The 25,838-nt window shown below is 38.2% G+C and overlaps 1 long non-coding RNA gene across 1 annotated transcript in view; it reads left to right on the forward strand.

The window, feature by feature from the left end:
• Window positions 1–25,838, forward strand: part of LOC103815318 (uncharacterized) — a 247,591-nt gene that overhangs the window by 6,004 nt on the left and 215,749 nt on the right. The window contains exon 2 of the long non-coding RNA XR_007778251.1: window positions 17,588–17,652. This is a non-coding gene — a long non-coding RNA (uncharacterized LOC103815318). The remainder of the gene's footprint in view (window positions 1–17,587; window positions 17,653–25,838) is intronic.

Raw genomic sequence — 25,838 nt, forward strand, 5'->3', positions numbered from 1 at the left:
CCAATCACACTAAAGCTAGAATAACTGTAGGATAATTTTGTTTGTTTTGTTTATTAATTGAGGAGGGCAGAAGTATACTCATTTATAGGTCAAACAATAGGAACGACCTGTTTTCTCTTCTGGCTAGAATTATATTCTGCTACTCTGTTGCTTCCTGCATTTTTTTAATTTGTGTTAGTTATAAACATGATGGTAATATGCAGGTGTGCAGATGGCTTTTTTCTTTTTTCTCTTTTTTCTTCTTTCTTTTTTTCTTTTAAATTGTTGCGAAAGCAAAAATTTTCTTCATTTAAAGTGCAAAATCCAAGGAAAGTAAGAGCTGATTCAGCTGCAGGTAGGCTAACTGGGCAAGCATTTTAATAGAAGTTAGTGAAAGAAAGTACAGGCAAATAATATGAGATAGAAAGCATTGAATGTGCTGGCTGAGTTGGGTTTAGACAATGTGATCTTCAGGTCTATATTTCCCATTGTCCTTTACAGAATTGGACACACAGTGATCGTATGTTGCTCTCTCAGGAATGAGTAAACCCCCTCTTACATATTAATTTATATAAATCATATTTTAAAAAATAATTTAGCATATTTTTGCATTCGAACTTACTGGCTCTGCATTTTCAGGAGAAACACACGTTACGTGCAACATGCCAGCACTCGTGTTCAATAGAGGAGCCAGTTCATAACATGACAAAGGGATTGTTTGTCAGACAGATAATTCTGTATGATCTGTAATAGCCTATTAATGGTGTGCTGGGGTTTGGACTGGTCTGTTAAGGGGTTGTAGTCCAAAAATAATATTTCCAAAAATAAGCACAATTGACTGGAAACTCTGAGGCTCCGTATACTTCACAATATTTGCTTTTAATCTATGCTGTGTCATCAATACCATCTTTAGAGTCTAAACCAGTCTAGGTTAGATACAGACATAGAGGTAGGATGTGATGGGAATTTTTTTTCTTTGAAAGTGAAGAAATATCAGAAATGAAAGATTTTGAAGATATCTTGAGTAATTAAATTCTTATACCTACATAATCTATCTCTGTAACACTTCATTTTAAAGGTTTTTGAGGAATTAAAACGTGTGCGTCCTTTGTAACCTTGTTTTATCAAGTGTATTCAAAGAAACAGGTGCTTTAAACTTTTGGCTATTGTATTTGGGGAAATAATTTACTGTGTTTCATGTGTCAATAAGTATAGAATGTGTTTTGTTGTCAGTATTTGACGCTAAATACACCCACACTTAATTAGTGCATCATAGTAAGTGCAGCATCAGTGAACCGACAGGTTTATATCACCACTGCAGAGCTAGAGAAACACCAGCTATAAATCTAGAGGACCCTCTGTGACATCAGTACAACTGAGAGATTAATTTGTTGCTCTGACACATTCTATCCCTGGCTGTAGCTGCTCAGCACCACACTGAATACAGAGGTCAGTTATTTATTTGCTTTCAGCCCAGTGCATTTTCAGTAAATTCTGTTCTCCTAGCAATCACTTACCAAATGATTTTTCTTCTTTTCACTTCTTTCCCTTGAAGAAAATTGTAGTCTGTCCTGTCTGTTATCACTTTCCAACTCTGAACCTGAGATGGGAGAGGGAGAGGAGGAGCAGCACACTGTTAATATAATATTTGTTGTTGAGCTGCTTTTGCATTACCTCCCACTGAGCAAAGCATGAGCAGCATCAGTGGTGCCTTGTCTGCTCATCACTTTGGGAAGAGGAAAATTCCTCAGCAGCAGACTGTGCTGTGTATGTCAGGAAGCTAAAAATACACCATGGTTCTATTTCAGATTGTGTTTTACAGTAACCAACCAGGATCAGACTGTCCATCAAATGGTAGCTAGAGATACCTCTCACTGCAACTCTACTGAAAGCCTTATCAAATATGCAAAAATGCACGCTGGTGTGCAGCATAGAGAGGTGCTTGCTTTTGCTTCTGCAGTTCATGAGGAAACCTGCTGGATTGTCTGCATTATGGCAATAGAGGCACTGCGGATAATTTTTACAGATGTCTCACAACAATCTGACTGAATACCAGAGTGCAAAATGGGAGATGGGCAAATGAGCAAAAAGTGCTTCACAAAATTTTGTTCAGGACTAGCAGGTGTTGAAATTTCTAGATTAGATCACTGAAGCAATTGTATTCATTGCCAAATTCTTATTATTTTCAGATGCAATTGATTTGGGAAATATAAATGCATTTTTATTTCAGTGTGTTTGCTAATATTGTAATGACTTAGAATGCAACTCCCCAGTATATTTGAAGCTCAGAGAAGAGGCAGCATCATTAGCTGCCATAGACTAAAAAACCTTGTAGGGATATAACTGGATGCAGTATAAAATAAAACAAGTGACTGTGCTTGGAATGAACTCACGGGAACATGAGAATTTTAAGTATGGACCTACAAAATTAGTACATGGCAATAATGCATGGCATTGACAAATTGAAAAGATACTTTAAAGAAGATCTTGAACTAGAAGAAGCAAGTCTGCAGCAGCTCCAGTCTGTTTTGGAACATGACTTGGAACTGAAAAAATAGTGGAATTCGTCAGTCTCAAGTTTAGTGTCTCATTTTGTTGCTGGCTGCATTTGTTACTAGATGAAGTTGCAACTTGCACTATTATTTGCATGGTCCTTGTTGTTGCTGGAAATGCAAAACAATTTTGATTGAATAAATCCCTGTCATTCTGAGAAAGATAGTGAAAGAAATTATTAAAAAACCTCAGCCCTTAATCAAGCAATATGTGGCAAGTGGAATCAAAACCTGAACAGTGAGAGTACAACACCTCCAGAACTTGTGAAATGTTGTATGTTTTCCCCCTTGGTTATGCATCTGCGATCAGGAACTGTGATGATGGTGATGATGATTTTTCTTTAAAATAGTGGCAGCTCCCCACTTCTCTTGGAAAGAATTTCCTCATGATGTGCTTCACGGAATGAGATGCTGGTGCTCTTTCACTTTACCACAGAGTTTAAACACCAGATAACCCCACTATCAGTCTTCTCATAGTAGGAAAGCATCAGAAGCTGCAGAGGCTGTAAGCATTTGTACCTCTTTATTTCAGAGATGAAATTTTGAGTATTACGAGTATTTTGAGAGGTGCATGTTGATGCAATATTTAGACTGTACAAAATAGAGACAAGCAGCTAATTTTTCTTCAGCGCCTCTTTAACCACTGGTCTGTCTCTACTACTATTGCAGGGAATCAGCAGAAAAGAGAATTTCCTTCCTTCCTTCCTTCCTTCCTTCCTTCCTCCTTCCTTCCTTCCTTCCTTCCTTCCTTCCTTCCTTCCTTCCTTCCTTCCTTCCTTCCTTCCTTCCTTCCTTCCTTCCTTCCTTCCTTCCTTCCTTCCTTCCTTCCTTCCTTCCTTCCTTCGCGTTTATGCTTTCATGCACATAAAATTAATTACAGAGCTAGTCAGCTCTTGTGTATGCAAGTCTGCCACTGCCAAATCCCTGGAACTTGGCACACTCCAGATGGAAACATAGGTGCAGTCGGGGTTAAGGTTTCCCATAGAGGCTTTGAAAAGAAAAAATTTGTGTTATGTGAAAGCATTGCACTGGAATCTTAGCTGAAAATGAATAGAAGTTACTGAAATTTTTTAGCGTAACATCAACAGGGAAAAATACTGTAAAATATACTTAAATTGTTTGCTAGGAAACTCCTGTAGATTTCCTGATGATCTTGTGCATTTACAAGAGATAATTTTATTGAATATATTACTTTATATATCCTTGTAGTTAGTGTCTAAGAGTGTTCACTGTGATTATAGAGAGTTATGCAATTCTGCTTTTGATTTTTTTAATCCAAAGTACCACTCATGTTTTGTTCATACCTTCAAACTGCTTAGAGCAGTTTTTAAAGCAAAACAAAACAAAGCTTCAAATCAAAATTGTCTTTATGTAAAAGAAACACCACAACTATGTTATGAAAGGAAGATGAAAGGGAAAATAGGATAACAGTGTTACCATATGGTTAGAGAGAGTCTTTGGTTTTGTATTTAATTCATTATGAATATCAGTATATTCAGAAGTTTCAGTTCTTTCTGTTTATTTTTTAGTGTAAATTACCCACATTTCTGTTGTAAATATTTTTTAATCCTATTTTACTCCAAGTTGTTGAACCTTAATGATGAATTTTGTTTATTACTAGTTGTAGTATTTAAAACAAAACAAAATCCCACCAAAGAGTTTTAGAATACAAACCCTGTTGAGCGGAGACTTGTGGTCTTATGTACCTTAATGCTTCCCTACAGCTCCCAGTGATTCCCCTGTAATCTTGCTCTTTTGTCAGCAATCCCCCTAATTTACACATCCCATTTGCATGTACAGCATACATTGGTCTTCACAGCTCCTTTTAACATACTGGATTTCCAAACATAGTAGGTTTAAGTACAACAGGAAAGAGAGTTGGGCAGAATGGTAAGCAAAATAATCTTCTCACTAGAAAAGCTGAGAAAAATATTAGGAAGGAGAAGAAATCTTTTCAGATCATATTTGTAGTTATGGAGCCAGTGAAGCAGAGGTACAAGCAAGTAGCTTGAAAAGGAAGAAGGTGCAAAGAAGGCATCTGAGTCATAGAAGACTTCTTAAAGATTCTGTAAAAGTGGGAGGGATAATTTGGGATCAACTGATTATGTGAGTAGAAAAAAGTAACTGGAGAGCTTTGAAAATGAGATGTAATTCTAATTCTCATCTATTGATGCTGTCAGTTTAATGATCCTTCATTAGCAGGAGTATCAGCTGCATTCTGTGTTTCTGTAATCAGAATTAAAGATAGGATACACCTGGGGTTGGACCGTTAATGGTCACTTACAGAGTGATTGTCAGAAGCTCAGAGAAAGAGTGTGGAAAATGCTGGTATGCTAATCTTTCACCTCAATCACTCCAAGAGTCTCTAATATACAGATATAGAGCATGATTAAAGTGGATCTTACATCCTCAGATATTTTCTGATGTAAGTATTGATGTGGATGATCATAACATCTGAGTTTACTGACTATTCAGAAGTCATGAGATAAATCTTTAGCTGATGGAAATAACTAGTTAAGAGAGGATGGTAGTCTCTTTTCTCTTTGAAGTGATGGTTGAAGTTCTTCTTAGATATAAATGTATGTATGTATATATACATGTATATATAGATATATTTATATTTACAAGCTGTGTCTTTGTTTAAAAAAATACATAAAATTGTTCCCATGTACATCTCAGGAGTCACCCACATTGCTCTTACAGTGTGTACCTCCTGACACTGCTGCTCTGATTGCTGTTTCCCAACTGCCATCCTTGAAATGTCAGCACATACAATCAGCTGCTTTCTTTTCCTCTAGACTTTCAGATTTAGTGGGCTTTTTTTTTTCCCCCCTTCCCCCTCTTCTGCTTGGATTTCTTTCCAGTGGTTCCCCTCCCCCTCTTTAGTTTACAGACTTCTTCAATGCTTTTTTCCTGTGCTGATTGCAGGAACACCCACCTTTCTGTGGTTTTAGTGGAGCCTTTCATGCTCTTTTCTCTGTACCAGCCCTCTAACCAGATATTTAGGCCAATTATTCTGTTCAGTTTCATTATTCTGCTTCCACAACTACAGTAATAGCCCACTTGAAAGATCACTTGGCTTCTTTCACTGTTGAGGCTGCTTGCTAGCTCCCAGAATGGCATCTTCACATCCTGTGATCTTCTGTTACTTCTTTTCCCCCAGAGTTTTATTTAAATTAAGAAAGGGTGGGGGGTTAAAAGGAAAACCACACACATATAAATGAGTAGGGGGACAAAAAGAAGGCCAGATATCAAATATGTGCTTCAAGGAAGGAAATTCCAACACTGTCGGTTTGCAGGAGACACTGAATATCACATACCATTATTCAGTACATTTTCCACAACAAAACTTACTAAAATTCCATTGAGATTTCCTAGAACCAGCTTTGCCTGCTCTTTGTTTTGCAATCACAGAGTATGAATTTCACCTACAGCTAATAAATGGCACCCAGATAACCTTTACTTGGGTTTGACCATGCCCATCTATATTAAAAGATGTCCCTTCAAAAGTCTCTAAGTACAAGTTTTTAAAGGATGTGTAGACACTTCACATGATAAATTTAGAATCGCAGTGTTTGCGTCTTCCAAATTAGACATATCATTTAAATTTAACTTAGGGTTTTAAAAAAATCTAATTTTTCTCCCTCCTTTTCTCTTGCTTCTTGTTTCCCTTTCATCTTCTAATATTATCACTTATGTGTGAAATATGCCTTCTTCACCCTTATCTCTTGTGAATTAGAAGATTGAAGATATGCAGAAATATTTCGTGCTGATTTCTTGTGTCACAGTTACCATCAGATGAGAATTTTAAGACTAGATCCCAATTGCTTTATCTTGATAAACGTCCCTTGTGGTAAATACAGGTTCTATTGTTCTTAATACTGGAATTGTTTTTCTAAGGTAAGAACTGTGCATTGTTGTTGAACAATAGAGTAATTTTTTCAAGAAATTTACATGTAATTTGTTTGGATCCATTCCAGCCTTTTTTTCTCCTTACATAATTAATACTTTTTTAGCTGGGCAGCAAAACAGAGGTGATTTGGGGTAGAGATTTTTTTCCTCCAAATATTGTATCAAACACCAGAATGGTACCTTATATTATTTCTAAAAGGGAAAACAAATCCAAATATCCCATACCTTAAAAATAACAAGAAAAAAAAATTTCATCTGTAAAGAACATAACTCATTGCCTCTTATGCAGACCGTGTGAAAGTACAGCATGCTTGAATGATCAGGAATTTCTTGCTGCAAGTTCTTTAATTACCTTAACTTTTAGAAGTTTTTGGTTTCTGTCCAATAAGAAAAAAAGTGAGCCTGGAGCTGTTGCAAATGCCTTGCTGCCAGTGCTGGGGGACAGGGGAGGGTGAGCCCCACCCAGGAACTCTTCCCACATGAGCCCAGGGATGAAATGGGCACTTCTCAGGATCAGGGATAAATAACATACCTGGGAAATGCAAACAAAAATTCCATTGCCATTCTTTCAGAAGAGCTGTCACTCCAGCACCTTTCACAGCCCATCAGCTCATCTAAAGAAAACACTGAGAATTCAGAATTTCCATAATTGTTCTTATACACACAATCACATGGTGAAAAGGTTTTCTGTAATGAGGGGGCTGGTATAAATCACATACAACAAACTGTTTCCAAATTCAGAAGGCAGAACTTTTGGCCCTTTATTTTTAGTGACATGCTGAACTAGAAAATAAGATGCAGGCCATGTTCATTCTTTATATTGATAACAAACAATTTTTTTTTAGAAATACATTTAGATAAAAGACTAATCCCTCAATTTCTCTATACTTCAGAAACTTGTGATCCACTATCTCATTTCAAATCCCAGATATGATAACCAAGGGGTGATGTACATAAAATAATTTTGTGGATCTATATTTATCTTCTTTAAGGCAAGAAATGATTTATGGAGAGGAGTGAAGATAGAGCCCAGGCCAAGGAATTCGGTATATTCAGTGGACCTTGCTGATTAACTGCATCTTCTTAAATTTTATATTTAAAAGCAATTCATATGATTTATTGAAACTTCCCATGTGTTCAACAAACATAACTTTTGAATTTTTTTTCCTATTAAATCCAATTTTTTCTTAGTATATTTCCAAACTGCCGTGCCTAAACTTCTAGCTAGATAGTGAAGTGCATATTCTTGAGGTTGAGTTTTTGCATAGATAAAAAAATATATTTTCTATTATCATTTATTATGCAAGGTGTGTAATGCCATTTATAATCTATTTTTGTTCAAATACTAATTGCCCCAGCTATATCTACACATTAAAGGGAGCCATGCTAGAGTAGGGACATACATTTTTCTGATTTCTTCCTATTTGTCAGCAATGGTCCTGGCTTTTTTCCTGAGCTGTCCTCGCGTGCTGAACCATTTTGAGATCCATTTTTCTAAGGCAATGCTATGTACTGTTGCTTCATCCATAAATTCCTGTACCTCGTGCACGTGAGAGTGCCAGGTTCTGTTGCAGAGTTCCTTTTTAAAGAATCTCAAGTGAATCCCAACACAGTGAGCAAAAGGACCTTTCCCATCCTTCTGTGATTTCAGAACAGGAGCACACTCTCTGCAGGCAGCATCTCAAGCCACTGGGATTGCCTATTGCTGTTTTCGGCCTTTTGGGAGGCTAAATATATATATATATATATATATATATATATAAAATTATTCTGTGTTTCTAGGCTTAAGTAGAAGAGATAAATGCCCCGGCAAGCTGTCTTTGTACTCTTCCACACTGTTCTTTTGTGGGATTTACTTCAGACCATAATCTACTTGCTCTCAATGTTGTAAAATCTTGTCTAGGAGTAGTGGAGAAGGATGGCAGAAAATAAAGGACTTTGCTTTTTAGCAGCAGCTAAAGATAGACTCTAAATTTTTCTGTTCAAGGCTTGAGAGATACATCCTGGGAATATCCTGGTATTCTGAGTGAGCTGTGTTCTAGACCTAATTTATCCTGGAGAGCTGCAGCCCCCATGAAGAGCTGTCCTGGGAAGGCAGCAGTCTGAGGAAGGACCCAGGCTGGGGCAGGGGAGAACTGTGGGGAGGGAAGGAGCAGCAGCGTGGAGCTGTCAGGAACCACAACCCCCCTTCCTCACTAGGAATCCAATGGTGCCAAGTTTTCTTGGCAACCCTGATTTAATACGTTTGCCAAATGCAATTTTACCTGAGCAGTTTCCCATCCAAGACACCTTCTTGACAGCATGGTAAAATTACCAGAGGTCTCTGACAAGCACATTATAATTCCCAATGAATATCAGCTTTTAAAAATGATTGATTGGGAGCTGGCTAAATTATCTGTTATGACATCAGGCAATCTGGTGATTTTGTCACTGCACAGTAAATGGCAAAAACCTTTGAATTCATTATCCCATCAAAATTGTCCAAAGGTACAGCCTGACCCTGCCTGGGAATGCTGTTTAGGTACCAAGTGTGCATGTGGGTGTCTGATCCTGTGTGGTCTGCAGGGGGACAACCCCGTGTCCCCAGGGGTGGCAAAGAAGTCCCACAGCACTGCTTCCTCCTCAGTTATCACTGACATGTCCACTGGCAGAGCTGTTTCTCTACCTTTTTTCCCTCAGGGCTGGGAGGAAAACCTCTCCAGGCAGTTTCTCTGTTCTGCCTGTTCTTCAATGCATTTTTGGGACTGGTTGTGGCTGGTGGGAACCAGCAGAGTCCAGGCAGACCTCGCTGCCCTCACCACCCAAACTCTGTACAGGTGCTGCTGCTCTCTCCTCCCCTAAACTGAAAAGGAATTGTTTCTCTAATCTAATGCTTATTTTGAAAGCTGGGATACAGAGGAAGGAGGGGTGGCCTTGGGAATTATCATTATAGCTGATGATGTCAGGAGGTACCATCATGGTCATATTGAAAGGAGGCCAGGAAAAAAAAATTCCCAATGTCTTTGAAGGAGCTGAAGCTGCATGAGGAGTGGCAGAGGCCACTGAACACTTGGCCACTGTTCAGCCTGGAGAAGAGACTGAGCTCAGATCTCATCAGGCTCTGCAGCTTCCTCACAAGGGGAAGTGGAGGGGCAGGTACCCTCTCTTCTCTCAGGTGACCAGTGACAGGACTTGAGGAAATGGCATGGAGTTGGGTCAGGGGAGGTTTAGGTCGGACACAAGGAAAAGGTTCTTAAAATGCTCTTCACCCAGAGAGTGGTTGGGCATTAGAACAGTATCCCCAGGGAGGTGGTCACAGCCCCAAACATGACAGACTTCAAGAGTGCTTGGACAAGGCTCTCAGGCCCAGGGTGAGATTCCTGGGTGTCTGTGCAGGGCCACGAGTTGGACTCTGATCCTTGTGGGTCCCTTCCAACTCATTGTGTTCTATGATTTTATTTTCTCTGTCCCTATGCTTGAGATAGAGACACCATGCCTATAATTATAAATAGACATGCTATTTCCGAGTACCTTGAAAGTTTTAAGTACTTGAATAATTTTAAAACAAACTTGTGTGTAAGATCTTCAGATCAAGCATTTCTTTGACTGTTCTTAACCCTTGAATTCTTCATGCAAGGAAAACAGGCCTCTTTTATGGTGCAGAAATCTACTGGAGATCAAAATCTTTCTCTTAAAAAGATAATAACAGAAATAGCTGAAGCTTTATAGATTATGGGATAAGAACAGATAAGAACCTCAGGTGCCAGGGGATGTAAAATTTGGCATGGTAATCAGAAAGATGCTTAAATTCATTATTCTGATGTCAAACTGCTGTTCCAGTCACAACTTATATAAAAGCAAAATCTTTTGAATTCATTAATGTGATGAATTTTTTCAAAGAAACGTTAGCAGAGTCTTTGTGGAGGAATTAGAGCTGAATGATAATGAATGAAACTCTGCTATAAATACAACCATCCCAATATGTGTTATTTCTTTAATACCTGCTGTGAAAATGTTTGGAAGATGCTCAAGATCCAGAGGAATACTAAGGATAGAAATTCTGCTCTAAATTTATTTTTTAAAATAGTAATAATAAAAAATACTATGAAAAAAAGGAAAGCAGACCTTGCAATTTATTTTACAGACCCTCTTGCCACTCCTTGGCTGGGATTTCCATAGAGAGGACACGGGAAAAGACCAGTTCCAGTAGGAAGGAAAAAAAGTGTTTTCATGTGTGATGTAGTTCAACACTGGAAGGAGTCTGCAAGCTTAATGGAATTATTTTGTGGGGTTTTTTCTGTTTTGGGTTTTGTTTTGTTTATTTGTTTGTTCTGTTTTCTTTTTTCTTCATAAGGATTATATGTGCTGTGGTAGTCAAAGAAATTTCCAAAGGATCTGTAAATTTTATTTCTATTCTAATGTGGCTGTATAAACCCAAACAACTCAATATTAATACGCCATATTCACCAAATTTGGTAGGTAACACCATTTGACCAGGCAAAATATTCAGATCACAAATTATTTGTTAAATGACTAAGAAAAAAGAGAGCATTAAAAAAGTTTGCAAATGCCAGAACAGAATCAGTAGCTTTGCAAGCAAAAAAACCAAGATAATTATCAAATATTTTAAACAAAATAAATTAGCATCCCAAAAGCTGTAATGTTGTTCAAACCTTCTGATAAAGTTAAATAGATGTGAAGTAATAGACAACAAGGTCTCAGTTTTACATGTTCCTGCCATGGGTAAGGCTGAGATAATTATCATGTATTTCTAATACAAAGTATTTAAAGCTTTAGGTTTTTTCACCTGTATGTAATGGCTAACATAGATAATTGCAAACAGGAATTCTTAGTTTAAAAAACCCCAAAATTAATTTAGCTAAAGGTTGTATTTCTTGGGAAGTATGATGCTTGTGCTCCAAGGCTACATGTGGAGAGACACGCTACCTTGGTGGTGAAGGGATTGGTTTCAGTATTTGGGAGGCTTGAAGGGGTCACCTTGAAGAACTTCCACAGAATCTCCTGCTGGGTTTGTTGGGAATTGTGGGGGCTTAGAGGAGGTTAACTGTCTGTGATGACACGCACTGTCCCAGAGGCACTCTCAGTGAATTCCCAGTCTCTCTGCTCTCTCTTGTGTCATGAAAGACACTTGTTTAGTCTCAGCAAGACTGGATGAAGTCTATTTTAAGTCATTACTCTCAGAAATAACTTCCCTCTTTCTTACCCTAGCTCGCTCTGTCTCTTTGGTTCTTATCTCTGATAAAATCTTGCTCCCATTAAAGGTCCAGGAGAGTATTGTCATTCATTTAAATGAGCTCAGGATGTCCTGTCTTCTTTTCTCCCCCAGTGGAAGTGTGTGTGTTTAATGTTTCCATACCTGTGTGAGATTTTCTTTTCTGTGTCATTTTCTGAAGGGCATTCAAATACCTTCATTCTATTCATCTGAACAAGTAAGGCATATGAATGCTCTTATCCATTTAATAAAGTCAGTGCTGCTCTTTGAAATCAGCAAGGAGAGTGCTATTTCCTATTTCTAGATCAGGTTTGTTACCTGCTCCAGCTCCTTTAGGACAACAGTTTGGGAAAGCAGGAATGTCAAAGCTGCTGCTCTGCACTGGTGAGCTTTCAATGTCACCAACAAGGAGCTTCTGGTCTGATTTTGGGAGCAGTGGCCAAATTCCATGTGCTGACAAACCAGACCTTGTAACTGCGAAAGGCTCCATGCCCTGGGAAAAGGTGGGTGCTTGTTCTATGGAAAACAGTCAGTGCCCTGTCCTATACTTCTGAAGTCATAACTCCATTTCACTTTGACATTTCTCAGCAGAAATTATTTTTTTCCTGCATTTCAAAACACTGTGTCAGTGAGGAGCACTGCACTGATATCAGGTGATGAATTGGGCTGATTTCTCAGAATTGCAGTGATAAACTCTGCTCCCTGCTCAAGAGCTGAAACTAATGCCCAGCTCAGCTGCCAACTACAGTGTCCTGTTTAATGAGTTTGGTGACTTCAGCCCTCCAAAGGTATCTTTTATTACATCAGAAGCCACCAATGCTGATAATAGCTGATAACTGCAATATTTGTTGATAACACCATAGGGATAAAAAACTAGCACTAAATGGGCACACAGACTGAAATTAGAATTATTCACAACTTTTGAAATATCTTACATGGAACAGAGATGAATAAGCTATGATAATAAAGGAAAGAATGGAGATTTCTTTTAAAAAGAGTGTCCTAAAAATAAATCTTTAACTAGAAGACACAATTATTTAAGCTTATTAAGCCTATACAGGAAAGCTATATTACAAAACCAGGAGATTTTAAACTACTTGTAATTGTCACTGCATAAGTATTTTAATCAACTTATTTCTTTTGATATCAAATTCCTGGATGAAACCATTTACACAAATCATTCTTTAGCAAACTAGAAGTATTTTTAATGATATGAAATCTCTATTCAAAATCTGAACTGCATAGAAAAGTTTTTTGTTAACTTCTTGAGGTTTGTTTCATGGAATAGGATAAAATGAAGTTTGAAGTAACCTCGTTGTCGAACTTATGTTTTGTTGAATTCAAATAAATTTAATTCACTATTTTGCTGACTGTTATAAATCCCTGTAAAAGTACATTTAAAAGAGCTGCACTCCAGTCAGGGTGTGTGTAGCATGCAGGTAACACACACAAAGTTCTCTGGATGCTTTCTGCTCCTCCACATTGGCTTTCAAGACATGTGTATAATTATGTGTTCATGTTGTCATGGTAATTGAACCTGCAGTTGTCAGGATGTGGAAATCACTTGTGTTAGGCTGGAACAGAGAATTCCAATTAAAGATAACCATGAGATCATACTGTTGGTTGAAGTTTGGCATGGACAGAGGTTATTCAGAAAGGGATCGTTATTTCATCTGCTTAAGTGGTATCTAATATTTCTCAAGAATCAGGATTGCTCCACATTGTATCTTCATGTGTTGGAGTAACTCCTTCAGGCTATTGGTACAGATTTTTATGATGCATGGAGATTTTTGACCTGATGCTGTAATCCTTTGTGAGGAGGTTAATTCTGATTCCATGAGTAAAAAGGCACACGCAATGAAGTTTCACGATTGGTTGGTGCAGCTGAAAGTTCAGAAGTGAAAGAGGAAGGTTTAGGAAGAGAGCTAAACAAGTGCTGCTGCCCCTTAGAGTAAAAATGGGACAGGGACATAACTGAGTCTGTTTGGCTTAGACCGTGTTCTGGCTTTATAAAGTTTTGAGGAAAAGTTTGTTTAAATCTTGACATATTTATTAGGCTTCACAGGATTTGATGAAATTATATTTTCAGCTACTTTTGTGGTTTATGATTACCATAAGATAAAACAAAGAGTGGAAAAGAGTCTGGGAAAAAATTCAAGAAATTGTCTTAAGTACAGAATCTGTTATAACTTAATCATTCCTGGCAGTCATTTTTCTAACCGGTTTCCAAATCTATGCAGGATTTTTTATTTTCCTTCTACATTTGTCTTTACCTCTGCAAAGTTTTTTTTAATGTTTAACTCAAAGCTCTACTTTTAGAATGGAAGTGCATATTTGTGTTATATGTTTTTCGGAAGTCTTTTTTAGAATTAGGTCTAATATTTCAGTCTTGCAAATAATTTTCTAAACTGCTGCTCTTTCTAATTAACTGCATCTTTTAATCTACAGGCCCTGTCCACAACCAAACAGTAATCCATCAAAAGCAAGTCAAGCAAAAATATCTTTTCAGATGGCATTCAGTGTCTGCTTTATTCTGGCTATGAGGCTTCCAGTATGATACCTGCTTTTATTGGCAATAGCTTTGTGGATTCAGATTTAGCTTCTGATCCGGATCCTTTAGAGCAGAACTGTTGTGCTGTTTCCAGCTTACATTTTTGCAGTTCATTATTTCTGAGAGTAAGAACAATTCAGCTCCCCTTGAGTCTAACTTTATCTTTTGCAAACCACTTCTATTGAGATTTGGACTCCAATTGTGTCTCCCAGTATGCCTGAAGATGTTCCCAGTTTAGACTCATCTTCAAATGCTGCCAGACACGTGGTGGGATTTCTGGGATTGTCCTGGGCAGTGCCAGGAATGGGATTCCATGGTCCTTGTGGTCCCTTCCAACTCAGTCATTCTGTGATTCCATGGAGGGTTATGGAGCAGTCCCTTTTTTTGTTGCCTTGCTCCTGCCTTTTATCTGGAGTATTCAAATTACATTGATGCTATCACAAAATGTATTTTCTGCCTGGTCTGTATTTTTTTTCAAATAGCTCTTAATATTCAGTTTGTCTTTCTCGGCGCCACTGAGCACAGAGGCAATACTTTCAGAGTGTTATCTACAATGATTACAAGAGCTCTTTCCTCTGTAACTACTCAGTACAGCCCCTCACAGAGGATATAAAGTTGGGATTAATTGCTAATCATTTATTAATCACCAGTAGGTCTCTGGAATAATGGAAAGATATCATTATCACTAGGGCTTCATCAATGATCTCATGTATCTGAGCTGCTTGGGGGTGTGTGTGCTCTGTCACTGATTCTGGTTTTTGTGCTGGCAGCCAAAACTTAACACACACTGCTGCCGTTTTACTTGTCTTCATCTTGTCTCTGCTTCCAGAGACTGTTTACGACTAATTATTTCATATTTCTCTGTGCTAATGAATGTTTGTTTGTTTTCAGTAGGACTCTGTAATTCAACAATCCATTGGCTTCTGCAGCAAAGTTGTGGCTCAGAAGTTCCTGCCCTGCACCCAGTTTGTAGCCTCCCATGTGTTCTGTCTGGCTGTTTGTGAATCTTAGCTCACTAAAATGTGCTCCTTTTTAGCCTGAATTATTTGTCTTTGCATAAATACTGCTGTGCTGATAGGTGGATCTGTGGCAGAGGGCCATGAGTCAGTGACTATCTTTATTTGTGAAACTGCAGTATCACTGCAGTGGTAGAGCTAAAAGGAGAAATTCCTAAATATCTCTGAAAACTTGGCACACACCAGCTTCTTGGGGCTCGTGTAGCTGGAGCTGGAAACCAGATTCTAGACCACTGTCCTCTCCCTTGGAGTGCTGTAGGTAGAGTGTGGGTGCCATTTACACCTGAGCTGCTGTTAGCAGGCTGGAAGGGGGGTTCTCAGCTGCTTTACCTCATGTTTTGGCTCTCAAATACGAGTATTTGCATGCTTCTGCAGTTTTGCCCTATTTAGCAAATTTAATTTTAACAGCTTATGGGAAATTCCTACAGAGTCAAGATGTATCTAGACCCATAGTTCCATGCGTAAAAGTTTTCTGAGTACTTGAGTTTCTACCTGTACAACAAACTGGAGGGAATGTTGATCCTGACAGAGATCAGAAAATATTTTGCTGCCATGTATTTGGCTTCAGGGGAGTGAAGGTTTCCCCCTCTCTATCTCTTGCTGATCAGCAAAGCCCAATGCTGATGCTGAAGGGTCTCCATCTCCTAGGGAGTGGGGCAAAAAATTCAAGTAATTGACTTATAAGGGTCCCTAAATATATTATGAGCATTTTAAATGCTGTTTTGCACTCTGTATAAAATTGTGTGACATCTTAGTGAAAGAGAAATATGTCAAGACTTTCAAACTCTGTGAGGTGTTGTTCCTATGTAGCTCAGATGTCCAAGTTTCCCATAATTAGCAAGGTTTTATATAAAAGGATAGCAACCCAAAGGTTCCTAGCTATTCCTGTAATTTGATTATAAGTGTAATGCCTGTGTAACACCTTTCTGCCTGTGATGTTGTGTATAATCCTGGGCGCAGCTACAGCTCTAGGAAGTTCTATATTAAACTCAGTGCTGTGGTTACTTGTGAATGAAATCACTGGAAGAGTCTTGGACAAAAAAGTACATGGAAGGATTTAAGGCAGAACATGGCAAAAGCAAAGGCTGCAATTATCTGCAGCTGAAAACAAGCAGCTTTTTATATGTCCATTCACCTAAGAAGGGAGGGAGAATTACAGACCATGTGCTCTTTCTCTCCCCTTTTCTATCATTTCTCTTCTTCTTTTTCCTTTATACAGTTTATCACCCATAATTTCAGGATGTGTTTTGTTTCTTTAAGCTGTTTTATCTATAGGCTTATGAGGTCAGTCATGTGTGAATTCTTTTGTTAGTCACCTCACCTTTTGCCTTGATGATAGAAAATTGATCAGGCCTAAAGTACAAGTTCAATAGACAACCCCCTTGGTCCTTTGTCTAGGAGAATAGCTACCATTGAAGGCCATGAGCAGGTTGCTATTAATATGACAGCCTGCTCTATCTCCCACTGTAATTTATAATGAAATACCTAATCTCCATTATTTTGATCCAAGCAGGCGATCCCATGAAAAAGTCTTTTCATCCAGTTCCCAATGGCAGTTACATGAGAAATGGCAAACCAATAATTTTTGTCAAGTTTTTTAAGCCAACAGAAATGCTTTTCCACTGCTACAGTTTCAAAAGGCACAGATAAAGCTCATTCACTGAGATGAATGAAAAAGCCATCTGGGGTTTTTCTTTTTGACTTCCTTTCCTTTTCTCCATCCTTGTAATCAAATTTGAGCAAAATCAAATGGGGCTTTCTATGAAAGTACCTTTTGTTGATCTGAACGAGCTGGTAATTTACAAAATACCCTTCCTTTGTGAGGAAGGCTAAAGAAAAAAAGAATCAGTAGCTTTTAAAGCTGGGCCTTGGTGGGACTCTAAATGCAGTGAAAGCAGTCTGTGTTGAGAGATTGAAATGCATTTCAAAGCCAGGCCTGAGTCAGGGTACAGGGAAGAAAAAACCTATGTGCATTTTATAAGAAGAAAAACCTGAATGGGAAGGGGAAAAGAGAGAGAGAGGAAAAATCTGGATAATACATTAATCATTATTTTGGAAATTGTCTTCCTTACTGACACATACTGCGTAACTAGTGATTGAGAACTTGGATTTTGTTCTATTATAGGCATCTCAACATTTGTCTGTGCTGCTTTAAAGTTTGAGAGGCAAGGATCCTTGAACACTGCTGGACTATGTTTTAAATGTGTATATATATTTTTTCAACTTTGCTTTTTGTGGTTCTTTTTCCTTTTTTTTTTTTTTAACCTTGCCTGTGAAGTATTATGAGGAAAAATACTTGCAGGAAAGCTGAATTTATTCTTTTTGGCATGCTAATGTTTATTTTTATTGTATTTCTGCTTGCCAGATCTCCTAGGGGTAATTATTTCCCACTGACTCAGACCACAGGACAGTGTGAGCACCCAACAAATAGTAAGTTTATGCCTTTTTTTATTATTTGTATTTTATGATTAATATGAAAAAGCTGAGAATGATTAATTGCAAATTCAGTATTGTAAGAATGCTATACAGCTGTATAAATCTATTAATGAGAAATATTGATGTGGTTTAATGCTTATCATCTCTGTTACTTACTATAACTGTTTAGTGAGATAGAGATAAGTGCATTGTCCTGTGCTGAAGATCAAATAGCTTGAGAAATAACCATTAATCTACATGTTGTATGCAATAATGTGAGCAAGTCTAGCCCATATTTTAATCTTTTCTTATTTACAGCCTTGCTTAGAATGCAAAATGTTTCTCCCTTCCCAATTCTGTTTTGATTCAGGATATTAATGCATTTAAAAACAGCTTCCTGGCTGCACAATATAAAATATGACCGGCAATTTACAGAAATGTTGGCACTCGTAGTAGAAACTCTGGGGTTAATTTTTATTTTTAAGAAAGCTTCTCATGTCATTTTTACCTTGACTTGTGCTGTATTATGATAGGAAGAGAGAGGTATGAATGTTACTGATTTAAATCTGATTATTGTTGCTAATGAAGCACTGGTAAAACCACAGAGGCTTTTCGATTTTGCTTTGAAAGGCAAAGCTTGTAAATAATATAGAACTCTGGAATTTCTGTTACAAGTTCTTTGTTTTAAATGAAATAAGATGAGATGTGATTTATTTTTTGTTTCTTATGCCTATGTGTGGACAACGTTGTGATATACACTTAAAAAGCAGAATATAGGAAAGCAGGCTGGAATAAGTCTGTTGCTTTTTAACGTTACCAAAAATCCCAAGTCAACCTTATAAAGTTTGAGTTTGGTTTCCATTAATTAGACACCAAATTATTTAACAAATAGCTTAGGAAGTATTTTCTTCAACATACCCTGACATCTGATTGATGTGGAAAATGTCAAAAAGCTACTTTTGTGGCTGAATGAATTTCCCACTTCTAGTTCTTACTGTCCTATTCACTTTCAATTTCCTTTAGGATTTGTTTTCTCACATGGTTTTGAGCCATTTGCTGCCTCCTAATGACTGACTTATAAAACAGCAAACATGGAAAATTTCCAAAAAACTTTTCCTGGAGCTGTCACTACTGTATATTTTGTAATCATCTACCATTTTTTCATGTATTTATTATTGATGAAAAAATTTGTGAATTTTTAATGATTCTGCTCTGCGATATTTTTAGCAGAACATCAAACTCTCCACCTTGAGAAATGCAGGATAAATAAATGCCTTAACAGGAAACTTTCCTAGGGCTGAGTGGGGAAACAAAGACACAAGTGGTTGTTTTTGTTTTGTTAGAACCATGTCATTTAGATAATTTAAGAATCTCTGCTTTCCCAGGCTGGCATTCCATTATCATAGGGCACTTCTCTTGGTCAAATAATTGTCTCCTTCCCCCCTCTGTTTAAAAATCATAATTAATCTTTGTTTAATTTTCTGTTCTTTCTCCTTTATACCCTCTTAAACTTTAAGACATAGTCTTCAGCAAAGACTTTGTCAAACCTATTGGGTTTAATTGATTATTTACCAAATGAAGCATTAACAAATCAAGAAAAGGTCTCATGGTCTTATCTGTGTATCAAGACTTGTCTTCTTACTGTGTTCTTACCCCAGTGCAGCACCAGCCTGCTCAAGAGATTTCATGACCTATCAAAATATAAATATTCAGAGTTATATGGGACATGGAGAATATAGATTTTTCTTGATGTAATCTTTTCCCTCTCATGAGTTCTGTAAGTAGTACAAATGGCTTGAATTGGCATGAGAGGGCTGAATGGAGCTCTGACTTTGCCCCCTGTTATTTATGTGTATTTGTGGATGCTCTCTAAACTTTTCCCTATATGGAGTTGCACTCAGTGACAGCACTGCATTTTGGCTGAATGTTTGTAAACCACTGCAAGGCTCTTACACATGGGCTGGATTTTACAGGAGAATCTTCAGCCATGCCTGATTTTGAGCTGCCAAGTTTTATGTTTGAACTTTTCAAGCTCAAGCACATTTTGCATCAGAGTAAGAGGAATTAGCATAATAAATTACTTGCAGCAATTTTTTTAATAAATGTCTTCATCATTTTAATCATCTGTTGGGAAGGCTTTGTTGCAGGAAAGATTCATAGCAACAAACAAATGCTACTTTTTTGGAGAATGTATATAAATGTATATTCAATTGATATGTGTAATTTTTATACTATTTTATTTGAATCCTTGAGGAGAGTTTACAGTAATGACACAATAAAATGAGGGATTGAAGTTATTTAATGAGTTAACAAGTACTTCCTCTGTTAGAGAACATAATCCAGTGCAGCATAAACTGAACAAGGAAATGTACACTGTGACAGGTTAGCAGCACCGTGGGTGAGCTGCTGTGTCTGTTGAAGTGACTGCTGAAAACAATCAATAATTCTGCTACCCACACCTAAGGTGTTTCATCGGATGGTCTGGGTGTTTAATCAGACTGTGTTGGATGGGAATTGGAAAAGATTTTCAATGGACTTTTCAGTGGCATTTTTTTTTGTTTATATCTTACACAGTGAGACGTGGGAACAAAGGACAATAGTTCCTGGGTCTCATGTGCCCACTAAGGTTCTGCATTGCCTGCAAGAAACTCTTTTCTTTCCAGATAAATTTTTGTCACTGAACATTAAAAGTGAACTCAGCCTTAGAGAATATACATAGCAGCTTATGAAAATTGTATTCTCATAAAGATTGTAAGAAAATGCAGATTTAGGCAGTGTCACATCTGGAGGGAGTCCCTTGAAGGAGAGATAAAGGAAAAAAAGGCTACAGAAATATGTGGGGATTGGAATGAATATAGAGTGTTAAAGAAGAGATAAGAGAAATTCTAAGAGTGGTGGATGTTGTTGAGGTAAGGAAAGGGCATTAACCCTTCCATGTCCCTGTGCCCAGGTCTTCTCCTCAGGGTCCTGACCACTTTTTAGATTGATTGTCCCAGGGCTGAGTGCTGCATTCAGTAGAAATTGATGTCTGTGTTCCCATTATCCTAAAAAGGGCAATTTTTTAAAGTTGATTTTTCTCACCATTGTTACCACACAGTGTGGTGAACCTGAAAGGAATAAAAGCTGCTCCTCTGAAAGACTGCAGTGAGATTTCCCCTCAGGCACTGGTGAGCAAACCAGGGTCTGCCTGCAGTGCTGCTGGGCAATCCTGGTTCTGTTTTTCTGCTGGCAATGCTCAGTGACCCAGCTGGGGGATTGTGGCTGTGCTGATCTCTGAAAAGTAAAGTAACATGCACAGTGCTCCCTTCTAGTCCATGAAGTCCATCCCTAAATATCTCAGGATGCTTCCAAAATTCTGATGGTAATTTAGGGGTGGGACAGCAGGATCAATGCATTAAAGTACAGGTATAGATGCTAATGTGATCACAGAACTGTTGTACTAATGGCATTTCCAATACATTGGGAGTTTGGAGTAGTCAGGTCTGTAAGGAATACAAGATTTGCTGTTCAGCATGAACTGTGTGATAAAGTGTGTTTCAGGAGGTTTTGTGTGTTTTTTGTGGGGGGTTTTAAACAGCTTATTCTTTATGGTTTTATAGGAGACTTGCAAAATACCTCAGAAAATTATTGATGTTATTTTGAGCACGTAGAAGGATGTTCCCTTTAAGCAGATCTGTTTGTAGGTAGCAAACATTTCATGCTTTATGAAGAGTGATAGAGAAAGAGGTGCTCTTGGGGAGTATTTGTCTCTACAAAATAGTCCAATAAATTACTTTATGCAACCCATTATAATCCACCCAGGGACTAGGAACGTACAAGACTAGAGATAAAAAGTTTTCATCAGACTAGTCTTGAAAACTGTCTTTTTATTTGCAAATTTCTTATGGGATACATTGTCATCCTCTAGTGAGATTTGGATAACTGCTTTAAAATACTCTCTGCTAGTTTTATCCTTTGGTTTGGGTGGAGCAAAATCACTGAGGGCAGAGCACTGGAATTTGTTGTAGGGAGTAAATGCAGTAATGTGGCCATTGCCCCCAACAGCAGTGCCTGGTTTCATATTTTGTCTTCCCTTCCCTGCCAGCTGGGGGAAGAAAAGGTTCCAATGCTATTCTTGTAGTTTTGTTGCATAGGGAAGACATTTTTAAACTGACCATTTGCTATTTAGCTGTCATTTTTATTCAAAGGTCATAAAATGTGTTGCACAATGGGACTAGGGGTTGTAGTCTTCTTTGTTTTCCTGGTTAATAAAGCAGACCTTGGAGACACACAGATGAGTATTTGTGCCTTCAGCTTCTTCAGGGACTCTGTTTTTAGGGCATACCAGCAGCAACATGAGGCTGTTCTCTACTTACAATTTGTCCCCAGACTTAGAAAGCTGGAAGAGCAGAACTATGGTGTCTGGTAACCATCCTCTGAAAAAACTTGATCTGAAATAGGGGTCAGATGTAAAAGTACTATCTTCTGCAACTCTTTCACACTGCTAAACTGTTTTTTCACCTCAGATCTCCACTGTGATCCCTTCTAACTGATTCAGGGAGTGGAGGATGTGCACTCATTTTGTGATGCTGAAGCGTGGCCATTTCAGTATCAAGTGCTTGTAGCCCTGAAGACGGTATTTCTGATTCTAACTGAAAAGCATCCCTTCCACCTGATTTAGAAACATAACGCTATTCAAAGTTTTGTTACAGTCAGTCTGTAAAAGGTAGGATATTTAGAATACAGGGAACTGTGTTTTGTTGGATATCATTCATTCTTCATTCTTCCAGTGAGTATCCTGCTCCCAGGGATACCTAAGGCTCCAGACAGAATCATTCCCTGTGCCATGATGTGCAGAGAAGCCACAATGGCACCTCTGCCCATCCCATCTTCTGAGCAGTCAAACTCAACCTGAAGAATTATGAAAAAGTATTTTCACATGCTCTCTCTTCCTCTTTGCAAAGAAAGTGGTTTAAGTCAATTATCCTGAGTTGAGCTGTGGTTAATTCTGGTTGGTAGTGAATTACATGCAGAAACATCCCAAATGCTGTTGCTTTCTCACATCCATGTAACGAGGACAGTCTGTAGCAGATTGCAATATCTGTTTCTGATGAAAATGACAGGAGTTTTTGTTTTTTAATTGTAAATTACTTGTAGCTGTTGTTCCTTGGCACTGTGTAACAGGAGCCAGGGGTTTTGGGAGGCAGCAGGGGAAGTCCTGCTGCAGTGGCAACATCTTCCTGGAGCTCCAGTAGCCTCTTAATCCACCTCCTTAGCTGTGCATAAGACAGTGGAGCCCCTAGGTTTGAAACAGAGTGCACCTGGTGCAGAATTGCTGTCTTATTGCATGGGGTGGGACAGCTATGGCTGAATTTCACTAATTCTACCAGCAGTTTCAGCTAGTCAAAGAAAAGACATTTTTTAAGCCTGGGATAAATACTACCTGTTAAAGTAAAGGGCAAGCACAAACTAGTGGTGTAAATTCCTTTCCCTGTTTCTGTGTCACAGCCCCCATAACTAATTTTGTGATCATAACATGTCATGCTCATTTTGCATTTTATGCACATTATAGACTTTATATCTGTAACTACATCTTAGATTCCTGTTTGCAATATTCTTTTTTTATATATTAAGGGGTAGAATTTGATTGAAATCATCAAAGATCTAGACCAGGGGTTTATAGGGATGTTTCCTGTCCCTAGTACTTCAAACTGAAGAATGTTATGATGTACCAAAAATATGTCTTTTAGGTTTTTTAAACTTTTTCTTTTTTTTTTTTTTTTAATCCCTTTTCTACGCTGTCTTATCTTTCTTTACTGCTGTGTAATTCTGAGAGCTTTCTAGGCCACTGATTGATGGCTTTGGTGTCTGTTTATATACTCAGTAACAGACCCAGTTCTTGACTGGAGATTCTAGGTGCTTCTGTGCCTTTTGTCTGTGAAAGCAGAACAGTATTTTTATACTAGTCTTGTGTATGTGCATAGAAATAATCGTACCAGGATAATAATGTCTGCCTGGCAGCCTTACAAAAAAAGAAATCAAAGGTTCTATTTCACTTTAGGAGATTAAGGCAGGGTAGATTCATGGACAATAACAAATTAAAGACTTTTTGTCAGGCTAGTGCAAGTCCTGAGTGTTGTGGAAATGTGCTAATTATTAACATGGCACTGTTTTCCTAACTTAACCTTGCAGATCTGTGAACTTAATCCTGCACTGCCAGTAAAATATTTCTGAATCTAAGGGGAGGTGGTACAGCTGTGTGAAGAGCTTGGGAAATATTTGTCCACTTCTAGGATTGTATTTGTCCACTTCTGGGATGTTTCTTTGCTGTGTGGAGTGATTGTTGTTGCCCGTTCTGTGGTTCACTAAGAATATTAGCCTAAGTTCCATCAGGATTGCACTGTTGATAGACCTGACACTGTGTGATGGTGCCTCCTGAGTCAGAAACCTGGAGGTGGGTGAATTTCATTGATTTATGCATTCAGAAAGCACAAACCCTGTCCTTGTGCAAAAAATGTCCAGTTACAGTTCAAGGAAGCAAATCCTTGCGAGAGCTCTGCCCATTCCACCAGCTCTTGTGCTCTTATGCCTCCTGTTTCCTCTGCTTGAGCATCTCTGAGGCTTTTCTCATGGAAGCTTTGCAGTGCAGCCTCTCTGGTGTCCCTCAGGCCAGGTAGGTGTGACTTTTCTGATGCTTGCTGCTTTCAGTGCAAGTCAGAAGCAGCAAAGATGAGGGCAGCAAATATGGACTAAAGGGAAATTTGGAAGCTATTTTGTAGAACAGGTATGCAGATAACTGATAAAATAATGCCTGGGAAGCGTTGTGGTGTTTGAAGCAGGAAAAAATTAAAAGAAGTGACAGAAACTCTAATCTGGATTGTTTTTTTCCCCTCTTAAATGCACATGGTGAGGGGCTGAGGTGTCATTTTGGTTTTGTATCAATTTCTTGAAGAATTTCAGCTTAAAAATGTTGCAACATTAAAGTTCTTTTGAGTAGTTTTTTCCAGTCAAGTATATTTGTCTCTTTATGGAAAAAGCATAGCCTCCGTGTGCAAGAGAATGTATGGGGAGATTGGTAGCATACAAAAGCAGATATAGGAAATTGTTGAGTCAGTGTAAACCCTGAATGGATTTGCAGCAGAGAGCCAAGTTAAAATGAATTTGATTTAAAACAGAATGCACAACATCTTTTTTTGCTTGCTTTCAGGAATTTGCCATGTAAATTCAGCCTATTACGGATAAATGAAAGAGAGGAGTTTTAAAATGAAAAGTAGCTGTAATGCACAGATTGAATGTTTGGGTGGGAGTGAAAGTAGGAGTTATTGGGTTGGAACAGATTCCTTAAGATCTGTCACATCATACCATTAAAATAAAGAGCTAGACATAGTAATTTTAAAGGGATATTGTGTAAAAGTTGGGAGATATTAATGCAGTAAAATACATTGATGGATTCCAAACTTACAGTCTGTTGTGTGTATTATACTGACACAGTCACTGCAGATAGCAAATACTTGCTGTGGGTGCTGCATTGCTTGTGAAAGGAAGGATTACAGAGTGTGAGGAAACTTTGATTCCATCAGCTCCCTCTGTGTGTTCTTGCAATTTCATGAGGTTATTCCTGTAATGTTTTTGATCAAATTTGTAATATAATCAGAGAACTTCATAAAAGTCCTGTATTCTTTCAGTTTTTACATTCTTAGCAGCAGTCCTCATGTGAGAAGGCCAAAGGAGGCAGAAATTGTTTCAATTTCTTTTCTTCTGTCTCAGAAATTTTAATGGCATGGGCAACTCGCTTTTTATCTGTTCTCCACTGATATCATGACTCATACTGGTAGTATTTTGATGATAAATAAATAATTTCACAAATATTTAAAACCTGAGGATAATAGTGTTGTATAAATGATCAAGATTTTAGCTACAGCAGAATATAAAACTGAACAGTACTTTTCCACAGCCAGGCACTTTATTCTGGATGTGTTTGTTCCTACCTGGATCCCCACCCTGTCTCATCTGGGCACCCCACTGTCTGTGCCTGTGCTTGCTGGGCCCCACCTTCCCCTTTTATTGTGGGGTCCTTGGATGTGGAAACCAGGGGATTTTCCTTAATGTATCACAAAACATCTGAGGAGAGGGGTGAATTCAATTTAGTCTCCCAGCACTAAATTCTGATCCAGTCTTCTTCTCTCTTCCATGGAGAGCCCATCTCAGGCTCCCTGTGAGGT

Source organism: Serinus canaria, chromosome 9, assembly GCF_022539315.1.
Source record: "Serinus canaria isolate serCan28SL12 chromosome 9, serCan2020, whole genome shotgun sequence".
Lineage (NCBI taxonomy): Eukaryota > Metazoa > Chordata > Aves > Passeriformes > Fringillidae > Serinus > Serinus canaria.